This window comes from Coenobita brevimanus, chromosome 66, assembly GCF_032717465.1.
Source record: "Coenobita brevimanus isolate Jiangsu-jjx chromosome 66, ASM3271746v2, whole genome shotgun sequence".
Lineage (NCBI taxonomy): Eukaryota > Metazoa > Arthropoda > Malacostraca > Decapoda > Coenobitidae > Coenobita > Coenobita brevimanus.
This window is the reverse complement of record NC_137019.1, coordinates 21,577,246-21,598,277: the sequence shown is the minus strand read 5'-3', so window position 1 is coordinate 21,598,277 and position 21,032 is coordinate 21,577,246. Positions and strand designations below refer to the sequence as shown.

General features: G+C 49.0%; 1 non-coding gene across 1 annotated transcript; it reads right to left on the bottom strand.

Annotated features, from left to right (window-relative positions):
• Positions 1–20,468: 20,468 nt before the first annotated feature.
• On the bottom strand, positions 20,469–20,586 carry LOC145405404 (5S ribosomal RNA). The gene has a single exon (XR_013898356.1). It is a non-coding gene; the product is annotated as a 5S ribosomal RNA (ribosomal RNA).
• Between the last annotated feature and the right edge of the window lie 446 nt (positions 20,587–21,032).

The following is a 21,032-nucleotide window of genomic DNA, read 5'->3' as shown; positions in this document are numbered from 1 at the left end:
CGTAAGAAAGTCTCCTCCTAGGACGACGACGCCCTGGAAGACGACCCGCCGCCACTAGCCCAGGACCCATATACATACATACATATGTATATGGGTCCTGCACTAGCCTACCCAGGACCGGACGACGAGGAACTCGACGACCACGCCCAACCTCAGCGGATGGATTTTTAGGCCCACCCCCGCACCTCCCCACGGTGGCGGGGGCCACCTCACACAGCTACAGACCCCCAGTTTACAACAAAATTTGGCTGAACGGTGTCAAGGCACGACTACTGGTAGACACGGGAGCAGCCAGGTCATGCCTCTACTCCCACTTCTACTCCCGCCACACCTCTGCCTTCTGCCCTCTTCTTCCCACCTCAGCCAACCTCGTAGACGCGGGGGATGGCCCCCTACCCATCCGTGGGGAAACACGGGCCCTTCAAACCAACACTCACCAACGAGTATCCACCAACCACCCATTCATCATATTTGATTCCACCTGTAATCAATATGATGGATATCTTGGGCTGGACCTCCTCCAAAAACTCCACGCGACCATTGACTGTCATCAGCGCCGCCTCCACTTCAGTCCAGCCCGCCCCAACCAAGCATCAATTAACAAGAAAAAAAAATCTGGAAGAAAAAAGAACAACACCACCTCCCCCACACCACCCAGACACACACACTCCCCGGACACTCACCTGCCCCAACCCACCTGTACATATGACCCCAACCCAACCTCACTCATCACCTCACTTTATCCCCCTCCATCCCCACCCCCCACTCCACGTCTTCTGGACCCCTCCCCATCTTTTCCTGCCACTATCGCTTCCCTATTCACCATTCCACCCCACACCGAAGCTTGGGTAAAACTTAACAGACCCTCAGGTACCTCCGTCCTTTTTTCACCATCTATACCCACTGGACCACTCTCCTCCTGTTTGGTGTCCCCCACCTTCCTTCCCCCACATGCCCATGAGATCTTATCGCAAACCTCGCCACAACACCACTAACTCTACCGCGAGGACTCATCACTGGTGACACGGAAGAAGCCGAACCATGCCAAGCACCACTCCCTGATCATCCCACTCTCCCCGACTTACCATCACATCTATCCCCTTCCCAAACCAACAGCCTCCGACAACTCCTCCTGGAATTTCAGGACCTATTCTCCTCTGGCCTAACAGACCTTGGCCACACTACTTATCTCAGCCACGAGATACGACTGGACCTCCCATTCGCCAACTATCACGCCGAAAAAATCCGAAACAACGGGCAGAAGAAGACCGGCAGGTCCAGGATATGCTTGATGCCGGTGTTATCTCCAACTCCACTAGCCCATGGTCCTCAACTGTTGTACTCGTGCGAAAGAAAGACGGGACCATGCGCTTTTGCGTCGATTACTGCAGAGTGAACGACGTTACTATCAAAGACGCTACGCCCCTACCCAGGATTGACGACTTGCTTGACTCCCTGCACGGATCGACTTGGTTCTCTACCCTAGATCAGCAATCAGGCTATTGGCAAGTCCCCGTCCACCCAGACGACAAGCACAAAACCGCCTTCCCAACATCGAACGGGAAGCATTACGAATTCAATGTTCTTCCCTTTGGACTCTGCAACGCCCCCGCCACATTTTCCTGCCTAATGGAGTCTGTTCTGAGCGGGCTAACCTGGGAGACTTGTTTGGCGTACCTAGACGACGTCATCGTTTTCAGTCACACCTGGGCCGACCACCTCCACAGCCTCAAACAGGTTTTCCAACGCATATGCCAGGCTGAGCTCAAACTGAAACCCACAAAGTGCGTCTTGGCCGAAAGATCAGTCTCCTTCCTTGGACACCTAATTACCGCTGAAGGCATCTCCCCTGACCCAGACAAACTACGTGCGATCGCCAACATCCCCCTACCTCGCGACGTACATGAAACTAGAGCCTTCCTAGGCCTAACTTCATACTACAGGCGGTTCGTAAAAGGATTTGCAGACATCGCCAAACCCCTACACGACCTAACAAAGAAAGGCGAACCATTCATATGGACAGAACCATGGAAAACTGCATTCACCACCCTCAAGTCCAAGCTGACCTCTACCCCCATCATCACTTTCCCAGATTACAACCTCCCGTTCCGTCTATATACCGATGTCTCGCTCATTGCCGTAGGGGCTGTCCTTGCCCAAGTGCAAAACGGCCGCGAGCATATCATCGCCTGTGCCAGCCGCACCTTAAACCCTGCAGAAAGAAATTACGCGGTCACCAAATCGAGTGCCTCGGAATCATCTGTTCCCTCGATTACTTCCGTTCCTATATCTCAGGTACCCATGTGATAGTCATTACAGACCACCAATCCCTACAGTGGTTACGCCAGTCCAACACCACCAACGCGCAACTCATACAATGGCGAGAAGCACTCGAGGAGTACGATTTTGAGATTTCATACCGACCAGGCAAGCTCCACACAAACGCCGACGCCCTGTCCCATCTACCCATCAATGCAATTTCTGCAGAGCCAGACCTGATCCAAATGTGGCACAACAAACAACGCCCGACCTGGATCCCACCGAACACATTCGCCAAACTCCACCCTCACGGCGAGCACCTGTTCAATCCCAACGGACACATCGTCCTAAGCCCTACCACCGCCCACGACACTATGCTGCACCTCCACGCCAACAATGGCATCCACCTGGGGACTAAGAAACTCCTACAAGTCTTTAGTGACATGTACTGGACCCCTAACCCATCTACCATTGCCAAGAACATCATACAATCCTACCGCGCCTGTGCTTTGGGGAAGGACATCACTCGCACACCCGGCCCTTCAGGAAAATTAACAGCACAGAAACCTTGGCAATTGCTTTCCCTAGACGTCGTCGGCCCCCTCACACCCAAAGCAGGGTACAAATACATTATCACATTCGTGGATGTGTATTCAAAGTTTATCATCGCATGCCCCGCCAAAGATCACAGTGCAGTATCAGTCACCGACGCCCTCATTCGCCATGTCTTCCCTTATTTTGGCACTCCCCAAGCACTGCAATCGGATAATGCCCCAGAATTCACTGGCAAAGTCTGGGAAGAACTGGCGAATATATTTGGATACCATATCTCCCACTCATCCCCCTACTGGCCCCAAGGTAACAGCATCTGCGAGAGGAGCCATCGCTCCCTCATGAATCAGGTCCGCACACGCATTATGCAAACAGGGAACGACGATTGGCCTGCCCACGTCAAGATTATCCAATGGGACCTAAATACATGCCCATGAGAAGACGGGATAACACCACATGAGCGAGTTTTCGAGGAAACCCCGCTCCTCCTACCCCTCCGCCACCACCTCCACCCACCCACCCCTCCCTCCACTACCGACCCTCTCCACCACCTCAAACGCCGCCTCCACCACCTACACACCCAACAGGACCTGGCGCCCGACACCAACCACTCCAACCCAGTCCGTCGTCGTAGTGCACCTTCCCGCCCCCACCAAGACCTCCCCACGGTTCAATGGCCCCTTCAGAATTATTCGAGTCCCCAACCCCTACCAAGTAATCATTGACCAACAAGGACAACACCGCACATACCGAAATTGCCACATACGACCCTTCCACCCACCCAACAATGACCACCCCGCACCCTCGTGTCCCGCACCTCTTCCCACACACCTGTCCACACCGAGCCTTCCGAGAATTACCCCCCAGACTCCTACTCCTACTCCTTCTCACCCCCACCCTCCACCTCACCAATGGCCAGCCCACCCCCCAACACACCCAATCCCGACACATCACCACCACCGTCTACACCACCGCCACCTCCTCACAGCTCACAACTCACCTCCCTACCACCTGTCCACCCACCACCTCCCGCACCACACCGCCTCCACTGCCTACATCACCACCACCGCCCAAAGCCACCACCTTCTCACAGCTCACCACTCACCACCCTACCACCTGTACACCCACCACCCCCTTCCCCCATGACCATTCTCATTATACGCGCCACACCGCATCCCCACTCGCCTCCCCCCCTAACGGCCGCACGCCCTCACCACCGCCACAACCACCCTCACCACCCACACCCACACTCACTGCCACCACCACCAGATCAGGATGCCTTTCATGCCCACCCTCCAGGTACACTCCAACACCACCTCCCATTGCATGCCCATCCCGCCATCCACCACCACGAACCCCCCCTACCCCAAACACCTTCCCCATAACCCTCCCCCTCCACCAAGCATGATGGAATCCTCCCAAGTCCCAATTCCCCAAGGTACAACGCTCCTCCCTCCGACCCATCCCCCATAAAGCCACCAATCTCCTGTCACTCTCCAGCATTCAACTTCTATCTCCTTACCAGGCACCATTCCCCGAGATGAAAGTCACCAGGGTGCACTGGTTACCCCACGACCGCCCACATGTCAGAATCCGAGGGACCCCCCCCACCTTCTCCGCCTCCTACGCCGGACCGACCACCAATCCTCCCTCCGGCTCACTCTCAACCCCCACCAGGAGCCTAACACCTTCACCTACCACTGGGTCAGCCTCCTACAGCACCTCACCCCGGCCCACCAGACATCCACCTCCACGACATACCACCTCCAGTCACGGAGTCGTGACTTTTCCACAACGGAGGGTGGTAAAATGCCTCGCCACCCCCCACCCCACCACCGGGCCGCTACCACACCACCACCCCAGGAGGACACAACGGTGGGGCTAGTGACCCAGGTCAAGAGGGCCACCGGGACACTACTGTCCTGAGCCCCTGTTCCCTGCAAGTGCCCCAACACCAGGTGACAGGAGGAAGTCAACTACCTTGCGGGCGGGACAACCATCGTCAGAATTGGGGTGGGACTGAACAAGACTCAGTCCCAGGTAACACCGTGTTGACAGCTATTGTTACACCCTCAAGAGCAGGTGGCCCAAGGGCAGGAGGCCCAAGTCTACGGCCTAAAGAGTGTACCACGGTAGAGAGACCCTCGGTTATGGCTTTAGTACACTCCGGAGAGAGACTTGCCCCTGTGCATCCCTCTCCTGCTGCTCTATCCTACAGGAGCAACACCGCGCCGACGGCCCCTATACGTGGCAGGGAAGGAGCGGCCACTGTACGCCCTTCAGTTGCTTCTAGTCGGGAAGATCAGCTCCCGGCTGCGGCCAAAGTATGTACCAGGGTAGAAAGGACCTTGACTATCGTACGTGCAGCTTTTCCCTACTATGGGAGCAACACTGCGCCGACGGCCCCTATATGTGGCGGGAAAGGAGCAGCCACTGTATGTCCTTTAGTTGCTCCTTGTAAGGCGGGTAGGTTTACGGCCCCGGCCAAAGCACGTACCAGGGTAGAGAGGCCCTTGAAGATAGCATCAGTACGTATCGGAGAGAGTGTGGCCCCTATGCCCCCTGCTCTTGCTTTCCCCTACTACGGGAGCAACACCACGCCGATGGCCCCTATACGTGGCGGGGAAGGAGCGGCCACTGTATGCCCTTCAGTTGCTCCTTCTATGACGGGTAGGCTCACGGCCACTGCCAAAGTACATACCAGGGTAAGGCGACCCAAGGCTCCGGCCTCAGGACGTACCAGAGAGGACACGGGCTACGTGAATCCTTGTCCTGCCTCTTCCCCCTGTGGGAGCCCTTCGTCACCATCCGGGAGTGTTGCCCCGGAGGTGTCGCTAGAGTGATGGCAAGGCCCGATACCGGACCTACCTCCTATGCCTGGGAGATCCTTGTTCCTGTCCAAGACCCGACGGAGAAGTTGCCGCAGCCCAGCCCTGTTGGCGCCTCTCCCCATAGGCGCCCGTGGTCCCAGGACCCCCAGGCCAGACCCACAGGCTCCCAACAAGGGCAACCCAGGCTCCCTCACCCCACGGAGCCAGAGATGACAGGCCCGACTCCTCCAGCTGTTCGGCCCCAGTCCTGAGGGCCACCTCTCAGATCAAGGCCCCCAGAGAGGAGGGCCTCCCTGCACCTCACCAACGAGTGGGACCCGGGCAGTGACTCCCCTGCAGGTAGTATATTGCCCTCTGCAGGCCGGGTCTCCCTAGGGTTCTCCCCTCACGCCCCTGCTATGGAGTGAACATTACCCAGGAGATACAGGTAAATAGTGACGCCCCTTGTGCCGAGAACAAACCAGGGGAAATAACAGTGAACAGTGACTGGGTGAAGACCAGTGTAAAACAAGTGACAGTTACTATTAGTCCAAAAGAACTCAGTGCCCAGCAGGACAGAGAATGAACATTAACGTAATTGTATGAGTCCCCCAGTAAAAGAACTTTCTGTGACTGAATAGAGACTAGGGTGCATGGGTAAATCAAAAGCCTGTGTGTAAGTGTCGCCACGACTAAGTGACTGCGCCAAGTGTCGCGATCCGCACCCTGCCTTATTTATAGTAGTATTTCCCCCAGGGACTTTTAATCTTGTTTATTCCCTTTGTTTTTTGCTAAGTGTATATTCTGCCTAAAAGTGACATACGGGTATTAACATATATAATTCATCAGGACATCAATGTATGTGCATTGTATTGTGTACTAAGCGTGACTGTATCTTGTGGTGTTGATGGTTAACTCTGTGTTCCTGTCTCCTGTAACTCAAATATCACTCTGTGTTTTATTGTAACGGTTAGAATTAAGGCAATAGATATGTTAAGGTATACTGCCTGGTTTTTATGTCTTGTTCCTTTGTGAGTGCTTTACTTCCGGTCCGGAAAGAGGACTCCGCTTCAGTTGCTAGTGTTTTTGGGACGAGAAGTCGACCTAAAAACACCAGGATAACAAAGGGGTTAGCAATAGCCAACACCTACTAAAATACCCGCCGCTGGACCACCCACCCCGCCACCCCCCAGCTCACCACCGAGCCGCTACCACACCACCACCCCAGGAGGACACAACGGTGGGGCTAGTGACCCAGGTCAAGAGGGTCACCAGGACACTACTGTCCTGAGTCCTTTTTCCCCGCAACTACCCCAACACCAGGTGACCGGAAAAAGGCAATGACCTTGCGGGCGGGACAGCCATCACCAGAATCGGGGTGGGACTGAACAGGATTCAGTCCCAGGTAACACCGCATCGACGGCCACTGTACATGACGGGGAAGGAGCGGCCACTGTACGCCCCAAGGGCAGGAGGCCCAAGGCTACGGCCAGAAGTGTACACCAGGGTAAGGGGACCCTCGGCTACGGCCTTAGTGTGCACCGGGGAGGGCGCTGCCTCTGTGCATCCCTCTCCTGCTGTTCTCTCCTACGGGAGCAACACCGTGTCGACGGCCAGTGTACGTGATGGGGAAGGAGCGGACACTGTACGCCCTTCAGTTGCTTCCCAAAGGGCAGGCAGGCTTATGGCTACGGCCGAAGTACACACCAGGGTAAGGGGACCCTCGGCTACGGCCTTAGTGTGTACCCGAGAGGGCACGGCCTCTGTGCACCCCTCTCCTGCTTTTCTCTTCTCCGAGAGCAACACCGCGTCGATGGCCACTGTACATGACGGGGAAGGAGCGGCCACTGTATGCCCTTCAGTTGCTTCTCTAAGGGAAGATCAGCTACCAGCTACGGCCAAAGTACGTACCAGGGTAGACAGGCCCTTGGCTACAGCCTCAGCACGTACCGGAGACGGTGCGGCCTCTGCGCACCCCTCTCCTGCTTTTCCCTACTACGGGAGCAACACTGCATCGACGGCCACTGTACGTGACGGGGAAGGAGTGGCCACTGTACGCCCTTCAGTTGCTTCTCGTAAGATGGGTAGGCTTACGGCTACGGCCGCAGTACATACCAGGGTAAGGCGACCCGAAGCTACGGCTTTAGTGTGTACTGGAGAGGACATGGACTCCGTGTACCTTTCTCCTGCCTTTTCCTCCTGTGGGAGCCCTTTGTCACCATCCGGGAGTGTTGCCCCGGAGGTGTTGCCAGAGTGGTGGCAAGACCTGATACCGGCCCTACCTCCTACCCCTGGGAAATCTCTGTTCCTGTCGGACACCAGACGGAGACGGTGCCGCAGCCCAAACCTGTCGGCGCCTTTCCCTACAAGGGACCGCAGTCCCAGGACTCTCAGGCCCGATTAGCAGCCTCCAGACGAGGGCAACCCAGGCTCACTCACCCCACGGAGCCAGAGGCGACAGGCCCGCCTCCTCCAGCTGTTTGGCCCCAGTCCTTGAGGGCCACCTGTCAGGTCGAGGCCCCCGGACCGGAGGGCCACCTGTCAGGTCGAGGCCCCCAGACCGGAGGGCCTCCCTGCACCCCACCAACGAGGCTCCAGTACGAGGGCCTCATCTCAGGTCGAGGTCCCCAGACAGGAGGGCCTCCCTGCACCTCACCGACGACCAGGACCCGGGCAGTGACTCCCCTGCGGGCAGTGTATTGCCCCTTGCAGGAAGGCTCCCCCTAGGGCCTTCCCCTCACGCCCGTACTCCAGAGTGATCTATACCCAGGATACACGGGTAAATAGTGACGCCCAGGGGAAATAACAGTGAACAGTGACCAAGTCAAGTCCAGTGTAAAGCCAGTGACAGTTACCATTAGTCTATAAGAACCCGATACCCGGCAGAACAGATAATAACGTGAACTAAATAAGAGAACTCATAGTGATTGTGTGAGTCCTAAATAAGAGAACTTTCAGTAACTGTGAACGGAGACTAGGGTGCGCGGGCGAATCAAAAGTCTGTGTATAAGTGCCGCCGCGACTATAGTCGGATTCCCGCCTGTTTGCGGCGGGGGTGTGGCCAGCACCTGTGGGCAATGGTGCCACGTTTCCCCAACTTGCGATGTGAAACGGAAGCTATTTATGTACAAGGCATCACAAATTCGATAAATTCAGATGAATAAAACTTACACTTGTGTATTTTGATGGATGAATCAACAGTAATCTTATTATGCATAAAATATTTATACAGTAACACAGAAACATGGCACACATATTGTACGGTGTTGCTAAAAGATATTGTAGTCACTTTTAATGGTTTTTAGCGTAGTTTTAGGGTGGGTAATAATATCACAGTTATGGATATAAGATAATGAGCCTGAAAAAAGAAGAAATATGCCAATATCCAAAGTAAAAGAAATAATTCATGTAATTCTTGTGAGTGGCAATACTTACACATCCATCTGGCCTAAAATAAATGTCCCAAGGGAGAATGAGGAGATTCAATGTCCCAAGAGAGAGAGAGAGAGAGAGAGGGAGAGGGAGAGAGAGAGAGGCATGCATTGAATGCATTGTCGGCATCACTTAATATAACAAAACCAAATTAACAAATGAAAGCACAATTATAAATAACTTATAAAAGAATCAAAAGTACTCAGGGTGGCTCACATTTCCCGCCAGGAGAGAGAGAGAGAGAGAGAGAGAGAGAGAGAGAGAGAGAGAGAGAGGGGGGGAGGGGGGAGAGAGAGAGAGAGAGGTCTGTCACTGCCTTCTTTGTATTCATTTGTTCCTTTGTACATACTGCACACACTGATATACATTGTTCCTATTGATGCACATATCTCTATACACGTAATTTCTCTCTCTCTCTCTCTCTCTCTCTCTTCTAATACTGACCACGTGGTAGGTGAATCCAGCCCCCCCTTACCCTCTCCTCCCTTCTTAATCCCTCCTGGGTGTCTCAGGTCAAATCCCCCTTCACACTTCCCCTCCCCCCTGGACCACTACGTCGGGGTGTATGAATCAGTAACGTAACAAACCTCTCAGCAGACAGTAACTTTGACACTCCATCTACTACTAAATATGACAAAACCAAATTAACAAATGAAAGCACAATTATAAATAACTTATAAAAGAATCAAAAGTACTCAGGGTGGCTCACATTTCCCGCCAGGAGAGAGAGAGAGAGAGAGAGAGAGAGAGAGAGAGAGAGAGAGAGAGAGAGATAACGGTATAGAAAACGTGGCAACACTGTACACAGGTGCGGGCCGCGCCACGGCCGCGAGCGCGCGCGAGTCCTACTATAAGTGACTACATCAAGTGTCGCGATCCGCACCCTGTCTAATTATAGTAGTATTCACCCCACGGACCTTAATCTTGTCCATTCCCATTGCATCCCATTTAATATATATTCTGCCTAAAGATAAAATATGGGTATCGATACATATAACTAATAACATAAGTGTACATGCATTATACTGTATGTTAAGTGTAACTGTGCATTGTGGTGTCTAAGGCTAACTCTGTGTCCCTGTCTCCTGTATATCAAATATCACTCTGTATTATATTGTAACGGTGTAGAAATTAAGGCAATAGATGTGTTAAGGTATACTGCCTGGTTTTTATGTCCTGTTCCTTTGTGGGTGCTTTACTTCCGGTCCGGAAAGAGGACCCCGCTCAGTCGCTGGTGTTCTTAGGACGAGAAGTCGACCTAAAAACACCCAGCATAACACCTACTTTCGTCATAAGATGATCCACCGGTATACATGGAGAGTAATGAGGAGGATGGATGGTGAACTTGTTGAACGAAAGGCAATGATACACTACGTGTGTGTTGATGAGCGAATGAGAAGACAAGTGTTGGATGCAAGAGTGTGGAGAGGGTGGGGGAATGGAGTCTCGGACCATCACTTAGTGATCGCCAAGGTAGAGATGCAAAGAAAGGGTTGAGGAGACGAAGGGGAAGACAGGAGGAAGCAGCTCCTGGGAGAAGAGTGGAGAATTTGCAAGATAGTGAGAAAATGACAGAGTATAAGAGCATAGTGGAAGAAAGATTGGGAAGGTATGAGCTAGAGCAGATGGAAGGGGTGGAAGACATATGTAAGATATTCACGGAAGAGATAGGCACAGCGTGTGAGGCGGTTTGTGGAGTGAGGAGGAGATGCAAGGGTGTGGAAGGGACAGCATGGTGGAATGATGAGATTAAACGAGCTGTGGAACAAAAGAAGGCATATAGTGAATGGTTAGCGAGTAGAGGTAGGGGAGATGAGAGAGAGAAGAGAGAGGTATATGTGAGCAGGAGAAAGGAGGTTAAGAGACTGGTGAAGGAGGGTAAGAAGAAAGTGGATGAAGAGTTTGGGAGAAATCTGAATGTGAAATGGAGGGAGAGTAAGAAATTGTTTTGGAAGGAGGTAAAGAAAGTAAGGCAGTTGAAAGGGGAAATAGTAGGGGAGTGAAAGATAGGAATAATAGATTGTTGGTGGAGAAGAGAGAGAAATTGAGGAGATGGAAGGAGCACTTTGAGGATTTGTTGAATGTAGGGAGTGAGAGCAGTGTGAGTATAAGTGGTTGGGGAATGGCTGGGAGAAGAGATGAGAGGATGGAGGAAGAGATCAGTAGGGCGGAAGTAGTGGAAGCGATGAAGAAGATTAAGTTGGGAAAGGACCCAGGAATTGATGAAGCCTGTAGTGAAGTGCTTAGATATGGGGGTGAGATTGTTGTGGAGTGGATATGGAAGTTGTGTAGATTGGCTTGGGAAGAGGGAAGGGTTCCAGAGGACTGGAAATCAGGTGTAATTGTTCCTTTATGCAAAGAAAAAAGGGAGAGAGAAGTATGTGGTAACCATAGGGGTTTTTGCCTTCTTAGTGTGACTGGTAAATTATATGGTAGGATACGCATTGATAGGGTTAGGCATATGACAGAGGAGCTAGTTGGAGAAGAACAAGGGGTATTTAGGAAGGGAAAAGGGTGTGTAGATCAGATATTTGTTCTAAGATGTTTAGTGGAGAAGTATCTAAAGAAGGGAAAGAAAGTGTATGCTGCCTTCATGGACTTCGAGAAAGCTTATGACAGAATAGATAGGCAAGGTATGTGGAAGGTATTAAGAATATATGGAGTGGAGGGGAAATTGTTGAGTGCTGTGAAGAGTATGTACGAAGGAGCTAAGGCTACGGTGCGAGTGGATGGTGAGCTGAGTGAGTTCTTTGATCTCAATATGGGACTGAAACAGGGTTGTGTGATGTCTCCATGGCTGTTTAATATATACATGGATGGGGTTGTAAAGGAGGTGCAAGGTAGGGCAGTGGATGTGGGGCTGGCCCTAATGAATGAGGGTGAGATTTGGAAGCTTCCGGTGTTGCTGTTTGCTGATGATACAGTATTTTTGAGTGAAGAATGGGAGTTGCAAGGTTTGGTGAATGAATTTGGGACAGTGTGTAGGAGGAGGAATCTGAAAGGTAATGTAAACAAAAGTAAAGTTATGGTGTTTGAGAGGAATGAAGTCACAGAGTGTGCAGTGAGGTTGGATGGTGAGGATATGGAGACTGTGAGTGCATTCAAGTACTTGGGTAGTGTGATGAGTAAGGATGGAACTTTGGGGGATGAAGTGTGTGAAAGGGTACAGCAGGGAAGGAAGGTTGTTGGTACACTGAAAGCAGTGATGAGAAATAGGGAGGTGAATATGGAAGTTAAGAAGTCACTGCATGATAGTATTGTGATCCCTACCCTGACGTATGGAAGCGAGGCGTGGACCTTGCAAGAGGGGAACAAGTCAAGAGTGAGAGCAGTGGAAATGAGTTACTTGAGAGGAACATGTGGAGTGACAGGTTGACGAATGAAGAAGTGAAGGAACGTTGTGGGGTAGATGTGGATGTGGTTGAGAAGATTAAGAGAAATACACTGAGGTGGTTTGGACATGTGGAGAGAATGGAGAATGAAAGACTGACTATTATAAGAGGGTGTATGTGGGTGAGGTGGAGGGAGGGAGAGGGAGGGGTAGACCGAGGATGAAGTGGAGGGATGGAGTTGAGAGGTATATGAGGGAGGGGGGGTGAGTTGGGGGGAGAGTAGTCATATGGTAGGTGACAGCGACTTGGAGGCGTTTTGTCTGCGGCCACCCTTTGCGGGATTAGGGCTTCGGGCTATAGATAGATAGATAGATAGACTTTAGAAGAGAAACCATACAGTGAACCTGAAATTTTCTATTTATTCAGTTTTTACTTCCACACAATCCACTATGCCTTGTAGAAAAGTATGTTCTAACTACTATGGATTTAAAGTAATGGATATTAAACATTTCATTGAGTATAAATAATGGAAACAATAACAAAAATTTATAAGCTTAACAAATGAAGAAGTGGTACATGACCAGAACAAAAATTGATATTTGTTCATAATGAAGATGTTAAAGGGTGCGGACATGAAAAGTTTATGACTATAAGCTAGTTCTGTCTCCATACTTTATTCTTTATGAATGCGTCTGTGCGCAGTGCGGCTCGCGTGAGTATCAGCTGATGTTGGTCTACGCTGTGTGGTGCTTGGGCAAGTTCTAACTTATGAGAGCTAATTTTAAGGTATGACAGTGTACTTCACTCTCGTTCTGTGTAATCAGCTATATATCTTATCCGTGAGCTGTACTGGTAGGTAACGTGAAAAGAGTGGTATGCGTATAGTTGGATTATCGTTGAGAACCTGAGAGGCTTCGACAAGAAACCGATATACAGGTAGCTCAGTATGATACTAATAAGCTAATGGCACTATTACCCTCAAAACAACGTAGTTGATTTATATAGAGTTCACGGTGTTTGAGTGATGTTAGATTGATGATGGGAAGTGAAACAATGTATTTGATGAAGAGGGTAGAATATAATAGCCCAGTGAAACTTATGAAAGTTTATGGGAAAAGCATATGAAAATGTAAAAGTAGCCGTCATATACGAGACCCAGAAGTGCTGTGTGGATCACACTTAGAAATTAAATTTTTAGAAGTAACCAACGTTTTCTTTTATTATCATTTTTATGGTTTCCAATGCAAAATAGTGTATTTTAGTTAATTTTGAACTTCATTTGGGTGGAATATCCCCCCTTTTGAAATACTTAGTAATATTTCCAAAAGTGTGTTTATCCCCCAAAATCAAGCTCAGAATTATTTAAAAACACACTATTTTGCATTGTACTAACATAACCAAACCCAACCTAACCTATGGTCTGACATAGACCGAGTGCACACGGCTGCGCCAGCCAATATGTTGCGACATTCATCCGCTACCAAGTGATGGCCTAAGCCACTACATGACCACCCCTACAAAATTTGCTCCCCCAGCTCTTACTAGGCTTTAAAGGTAAGTCTTAGTTAGAATAGTTCAGTGACGTAATACAATGAAAATCGGTAATGTTGGTTACAACTATAGTTCAATCTATCTATCTACTGCCAGACGCCGTAATCCTTTAAACGGGGTGGTCACGAACAAATCACCTCTATGTCACCCTGTCCCCCACCATTTCACTGTCCTGCTCCCAGTTCACACACCCCTCTCTCATATACCTCTCCACCCCATCCCTCCATCTCATCCTTGGCCTTCCCCTCCCTCTTTCCCCCTCCAGCTCACTCACACTTACACTTACAGTATTATAGGTTTTGATGTTAGACTCCAGGTCTAGTTGAGTACCCATGTCCCATACTTTTCCCAAATTTGTCAAGTCTGTTCTTGAAAACAGTAATGGATTCAACTTGGACAATGTATTCAGGAAGCCTGTTCCAGTCATTCACTACTCGTTGAGTAAAAAAGTCTGATCTTACTCATTTTCTTAATCTTGAAACTGACCTCTTGTTGTCCCTCCTGTTTCATATGAAAAAAGTTGATCTCTGTTTATGTTCTCCAGCTTCTTGGTTATTTTAAAGGCTTCTATTAGGTCTCCTCTCTTTCTCCTCATAAAATGCGAATACAAGTTAAGAAACTTCAGCCTCTCTTCATATGTAAGATGACTACATTCCCCTACAGCCTTTGTAGCTCTTCTCTGAACTTGCTCTAAGATGTCTACATCCTTGGCAAAGTAGGGACTCCAAGCCTGGACTGAAGTTTCCATGTGTGCTCTCACATACCCTGGATATATTTTCATGAATATGCCTGCATCCATATGCTTCAAGCTATTCTTCACTCTCCTCATTGCAGATGTTGCCTTCGCTGCTGCTACTTGGCACTGTCTGGATGGCCTCAGGTCATTTGTTATATAGATCCCCAGATCTTTTTCCTCTGTCGTTGTTGTTATTTCATGCAGGACTTCATCACCTTTATATTCTTTCATTTGATATACTTTACTTTCATTCTGTCTGCCAATATGCATTACTTTACACTTATCCACATTAAACTTCATATGCCACTTATCTGACCATTTACATAATTGAAATATATCTTCTTGTAACATGTCTTGGTCTTCCTTTGTTGTGGTTCTACTGTACACTTTTGTGCCATCGGAAAAATCTTGATTTGTGACTATTTGTTGTGGCAGATCATTGACAAATAATATGAAAAGTAATGGACCCAATACAGACCCCTGTGGAACACTGCTCTTGACCGGTGCCCAGGATGACATTGCACCACTGACCACAAGTCTCTGTGTTCTGTTGCTTAGAAAGTTCTCAATCCAGTTTATCACCTTTCCTTTGATACCATAACCTTGTAGTTTAATGCATAGTCTTTTGTGTGGGACTGTATCAAAGGCTTTCTGGTAGTCCAAATATACAACGTCTACTGCATCCCCTTCATCTACTGCCTTTGTCCAGTCCTCCCGAGTCTCCATCAGGTTTGTCAAGCACGACTTCCCTTTAATGAAGCCATGCTGATTACAAATTACTAGCCTGTTCTTCTCTATGTGTTTCCACAGGTGATCTTTTATGCAGGCCTCCATTGTCTTACTTGTGACATCAAGCTTACTGGTCTATAGTTTTGAGGTAACCTGTTGCTGCAGGAATGCATGGCTTTATGTTAAAAAACCAATAGACTACATAAAGTTTCTTCTTAAAACTCGTTTGTACTGGTAGGATATGGGATTTTTATGTACAGTACAAGCTAATAATACTTGCCTCCCATTACCCTGCGAAGCTCCCACCAAATGACACATACCGTACAAGCCACAGAACTTTTACACATAAACAGTCCAATGCTGGGTACTGAACTGGGGGTGCAGAGAGTATATGTTTATAGAGCAAAATATACTCAAAATTGCATGATAGATCATTGATGTAAGTTACTGTCATACATCACATTATTTATATATATATATATATATATATATATATATATATATATACAGTAGAACCTCGGTCCTCGAACACAATCCGTTCTGGAAGGCTGTTCCAGGACCGAATTGGTTGAGGACCGAACTAATTTTCCCCATAAGAAATAATGTAAATCATTTTAATCCGTTCCAAGACCCCAGATGCTTACCTATTTAAGTTTCAGCACTGGTACCAGTGCTTTCCTTTACGAGGTGACTGTATATTTCTCTTGCCTTTTCACAAATTATATACTCACTAACACTGTCTCCTGCTAACTGTTTCTCATTGATGAAGTTAAGCAATAATTTTTCCACTTCTTCAATTATTTTCCGCACTACTTTCCTCTTTTCACTGCCAGTAGCCGTACTGGATGAACTTGCTTTCTTTGGAGCCATTATTAGGGGCTAATACTGCACTGAATCAAGAAAAATGTGAAGCACAGCAGGACGACCACGTTGACGAACAACAAAGGTGGACATGTGACTGTCGGTCGGCCAGCTTCCCTTCGTTTGGCTACGTTCAGGTTGGTCGAGGTCCAATATTTTGGTCGACCTCTGGAGCAAAAATTTCTTGAATTTTTTGGTCGAGGTCTGATTTGTTCGACATGTGAGACGTTCGAGGACCGAGGTTCCACTGTATATATATATATATATATATATACAGTATATATTGTATATGGCACCTGGTGGTTTAGTGGGTAATTACAGAGCTCCAGTCGGATTGAGCTGGTGAAGGTTTATATCCAAGGGATGGTTGGGGTTTATTGCTCACATAATGCCACTGAGGGATGAGTGAGACTGGTCACTCTCATCTTAAATGTCAGGACCAATTTGCCTAGCCCCGGGCTCCTACGCTCCTCGTGGGGCAATGTAGGATTGGATGATGAATGAATGAAGGAATATATATACAGTAATCACTCCAATATCCGGATCAATAGAGCCATCGGTAGGTTCGGATATTGGTTTTGTCCGGATATTGGGCCCCAGCTTATGGACTTGTACTTACGGACCCTAACACAGAGAAACACCTATACAACTCCCTCCGGACATGCATAGCACCTATTTAACACCCAAATCACACCAATAAGGCACATAAATGACTGAAATAAATGCAATAGACACATAAAATGTGGGTTTAGAAGTATGTTCATACATTAATAAACATTCTGGTACTTATGGACTCTAACCGAACCTAACCTAACCGAACCTAACCGAACTCTGAAAAACACATTCCTACTGCACATGCATGAGGTAAGTTTAGTATGGAAAGAAGTACAGTATGACACTTTCTGGTAAGTATAGTATGGGAAAAAATACAATATGAAACATTCTGGTAAATATAGTATGGAAAATAGTACAACATGAAACATTTTGGCTACTTACAGCAAGTCCCTGGCCACCTCGATGAATAACCGCCTCCTCTCGGACTCTGACAGTAAGAACGATTTCCTGAAGCACTTGCACTACACTCTTCCTGAAGTCTTGCACTGAACTTAGTCACTAACACACAGAAGTCCGTTCTTTTCACAGTGTTCACTTTAGTCCAAATAATGTTCCATTAAATAAAAGTGTAGCAAATTAAATATACACAATTTTTAATAAGTTTCCAAAGCCAAAACAAAGAAGGTAAGAAACGTAAAAATTCTTTACTACTTAGTCTTTTCTCCCAACATGAAAACCTAAACACAACACACCGATTTATTCACTGCACAACACTCAAAATTCCCGTGTGGTCTAGTGGAGAAGTTCTTGCTGTTTATTCACTGTCAGAGCCCGAGAGTATCACTGGCAGGCGTCCAAGGGGTGCATCGGTGGGTAGTGGTGATGGCGTACCGACTACAGAAGACTCTGAAGACAGCCGCAAACTCACGTCGAGCGGTGACTCCACTGTAGCTGATGTGCTGGGCTGTGGCTCGGAGCATGAGGGCCTGTCTTGGGGAGGCAACGGAGTGGAACCAGGGCTTGGCACAGCGGGGGTCACGGGCCTGAAAAAACTGTCAATCGTTGACTGACGCAAGGACCGACGATTCTGGCGATTGATGATGCGCTGCCGGAAAGCACGCACTTCCTCCACGAGTCCCAAGGGCCCCATCTCCCTGTCGCAGTCCGGGTGTTCCAGGTAGTCTAGGACGAACTCTAGATGTTCCCGGAGTGCGCTCAGCTTGGGGATGGCTGGAGTAGTGTCCTGCTGGGCGGAGTCTGCATCATCATCGCCTTCGTCGTCGGAATCTTCAAGTTCGGGACTGACACCAGCAACCGAAGACGCGATCTCGATATCAGACAACGTCTGATACCCAGGATCGCCCTCGTCGTCGTCCAACCACTCACGAACATCGTCCACATCAACATCGTCGCCGTGCGTACGTAGCCGTGCATGGAAGTCATCCACGTCAAACCCTAGGAAATCGTACTCCACATCTGTTCCGAGAAGCAGACGAGACCAACCATTTTCAAGAGTTTTCACAGGGACTTCCTTCCATGCACTAGCCCAGTTGTACAGCGCAGACTTGATGTTGTAGCGGCGAAGGTTTTCCAAAGTCCGCTTGCCTCGAGTGTCACGTCCTTCCCTGCGCTCGTCCTCGTCCTCGAGAACCACCATCACCTCGTCCAGGAACTTCCGACGGTACAGGCGCTTTGTTGCCACGATCACTCCTTGGTCCATTGGTTGAATGAGAGCAGTCGTATTAGGTGGCAGAAACATGCACCTAATACGGCCATTCTCAGCAACCAAGTCCTTGTCGCACGGGTGGGCAGGTGCATTGTCGAGGAGAAGGAGAGCCTTTACCTGGTCGCGAGGAATTCCCAGTGTCTTCGTCTGGTAATGTATGACCTCCTTGACGAAGTGATGGTGAAACCAGTCTTTGAAAATCACAGCTGTGAACCATGCTTTCAAAGAATGGTACCATACGACAGGAAGGACATCCATCACCCCACGAAGGCACCGAGGCTGCTTTGCACGGCCAACAATAACGGGCTTAAGCCGGTGCATGCCGTTAGCATTGGCACAACACAAAGCAGATATCCGTTCCTTAGAAAGCTTGCGGCCAGGTACACGCTTCTCCGTCTCATCGGTGAGAGTGTTCGTTGGCACCGAGCGATAGAATAGGCCAGTTTCGTCAGTGTTATAGACTTGACCGAGAGTGAGGCCCTCCCTGTCGATCAAGCCTTTCACCTTGTGCCGAAACTCGTCCACTCCATCCTCGTTAGCGTCCAATGCTTCGCCATGTGCTTTACGGTTAGTAAGGCCATGTCGCAACTTGAACGCGAAGAGCCAACCCTCGGATGCCTTGAAGTCTAGGGCGTCGTGAAGCCTTGCAAACTTCTCAGCAGCAGCCTTCAGCTCCGTTCCACGTACCATCACACCAGCTGCACGTTGCTGTCGATACCAAATCAACGTGGAGCGGTCGATCTCTGCATACTTGGGAGTAAACATAACCTTCCTCTCCACGTTGCGTTTGCTTCTCGACGAGAAGTCAGCCGTGTACTGCATGAGCTTGTCTCGGGAACGCTTGATATCAAACAAAGTCGACCGGGCCAGGTTGAACTCGCGGAGTATGCGAGAGGAAGACCAACCCGCATCAACCTTCTCCAATATCTCCCGTTTCTTCTCCAGAGTCAACACCACTCTCTTCCTTTTCTCAGGAGGCGGGGCCATCATCACACACACTAAGAGTAGGGCAGAGAGCAGCAGGAGGCCTTGCAGCAAGTACGGCACCACCACAAAAGCGAGCACGTGGGCAGCCATTACGAAGAGCGCAGGTCCAGTCGCGGTGAGAGACAGGCGGGAAGTGGGGAGGATGCAGCGGCGCTCTATCGGACGTCGGAGGAATGACGAACCAAAACAATGCTCTCACGCGGCGCGCGCGGCAAGTTCAAATTACGGACGGCAAAAAATCGTTTTTTTTTCCAATTTTTTTGGATTTTCGGACCATTTTGGGAATGTTTGATCCCAGGACGATAAGGTTCGGTTAGTGGGGATGTTCGGTTATTGGGCGTCCGGATATTAGAGTGATTACTGTATCTATCTATATATATATAGATAGACAGACAGATACAGATATACAGTAATCCCTCCACTTCCGATGTAATAGAGCCAAAGGCATGTCCGGAAAGTGGTCCTGTCCGGATAGTGGGCCCCAGCCTCCTGGACTTGTACTTATGGACCCTAACTCAGAAAAACATCTATACAACTCCCTCTGGACATGCATAGCATCTATGTAAGACCCAAATCATACCAATAAGGGACATAAAAAGACTGAAATAAATGCAATAGAACCAGAGAATGTGGTTTTAGAGGTGAGTTTATACAATATTAAACATTCTGGGTACTTAAAACAAGTCCCTGGCTCCTGGACTTGTACTTATGGACCCTAACCCAGCCTAATTTTGAAAGCCACCTAAATAACTCCCTACTGTACATGCATAGCACATATTTAAACCTATTTAAGACCCTATTCACACCAATTATGGACATCCATCCATCCATCCATTGCCAGACGCCATGTATCCCAAATGGGGTGGCCAATGGCTTAGAGTTAAATGTTTTACAGGGAGGGGCACTAATCCTCCACCAACCCCACTTGACGTAGGGATGCCAACAGCATCTGGTGTTCCCAGGCGGTCACCCATCCAAGTACTAACCAGACCCAACGTTGCTTAACTTCGCTGATCGGATGGGAAGCGGTGTACTCAACGTGGCATGGCCGTCTGGAAATAAATGAAAAGGAACCAAAGAATGAGAAAGTAGAAATGACTGTACCTCATCCAGGGTAATTACAGCACGTTTGTGGCCGCCTTTTGTAAGGTTTTGGCAGTGGTGAAAATGCTCTTGAAGCACATATAGTAATCCAGTGTTGTGCTGGACTTATAGTAATTCTTTGCACTGTGAGTTATACCTGTTTAACACTGCACATTGTTAATTGCACCAGGCCAGTTTCAGCCACCATTTGCACTCCACAGTTAATCCTTTGCGCTCTAAATTCTAATTTCTTAACACTGCACAACATTGTAAATTCCCGTGTGGTCTAGTGGTGAGGTATTGCAGTTTATTCACTGTTTATTCACAAAAAAATGAGCATTTGTGGCTCCCATTATGATATGCTACCACTCGTGATCGAAGTTAGGCAATAACTGATTGGTGTGAGGGGGAAACAGAGT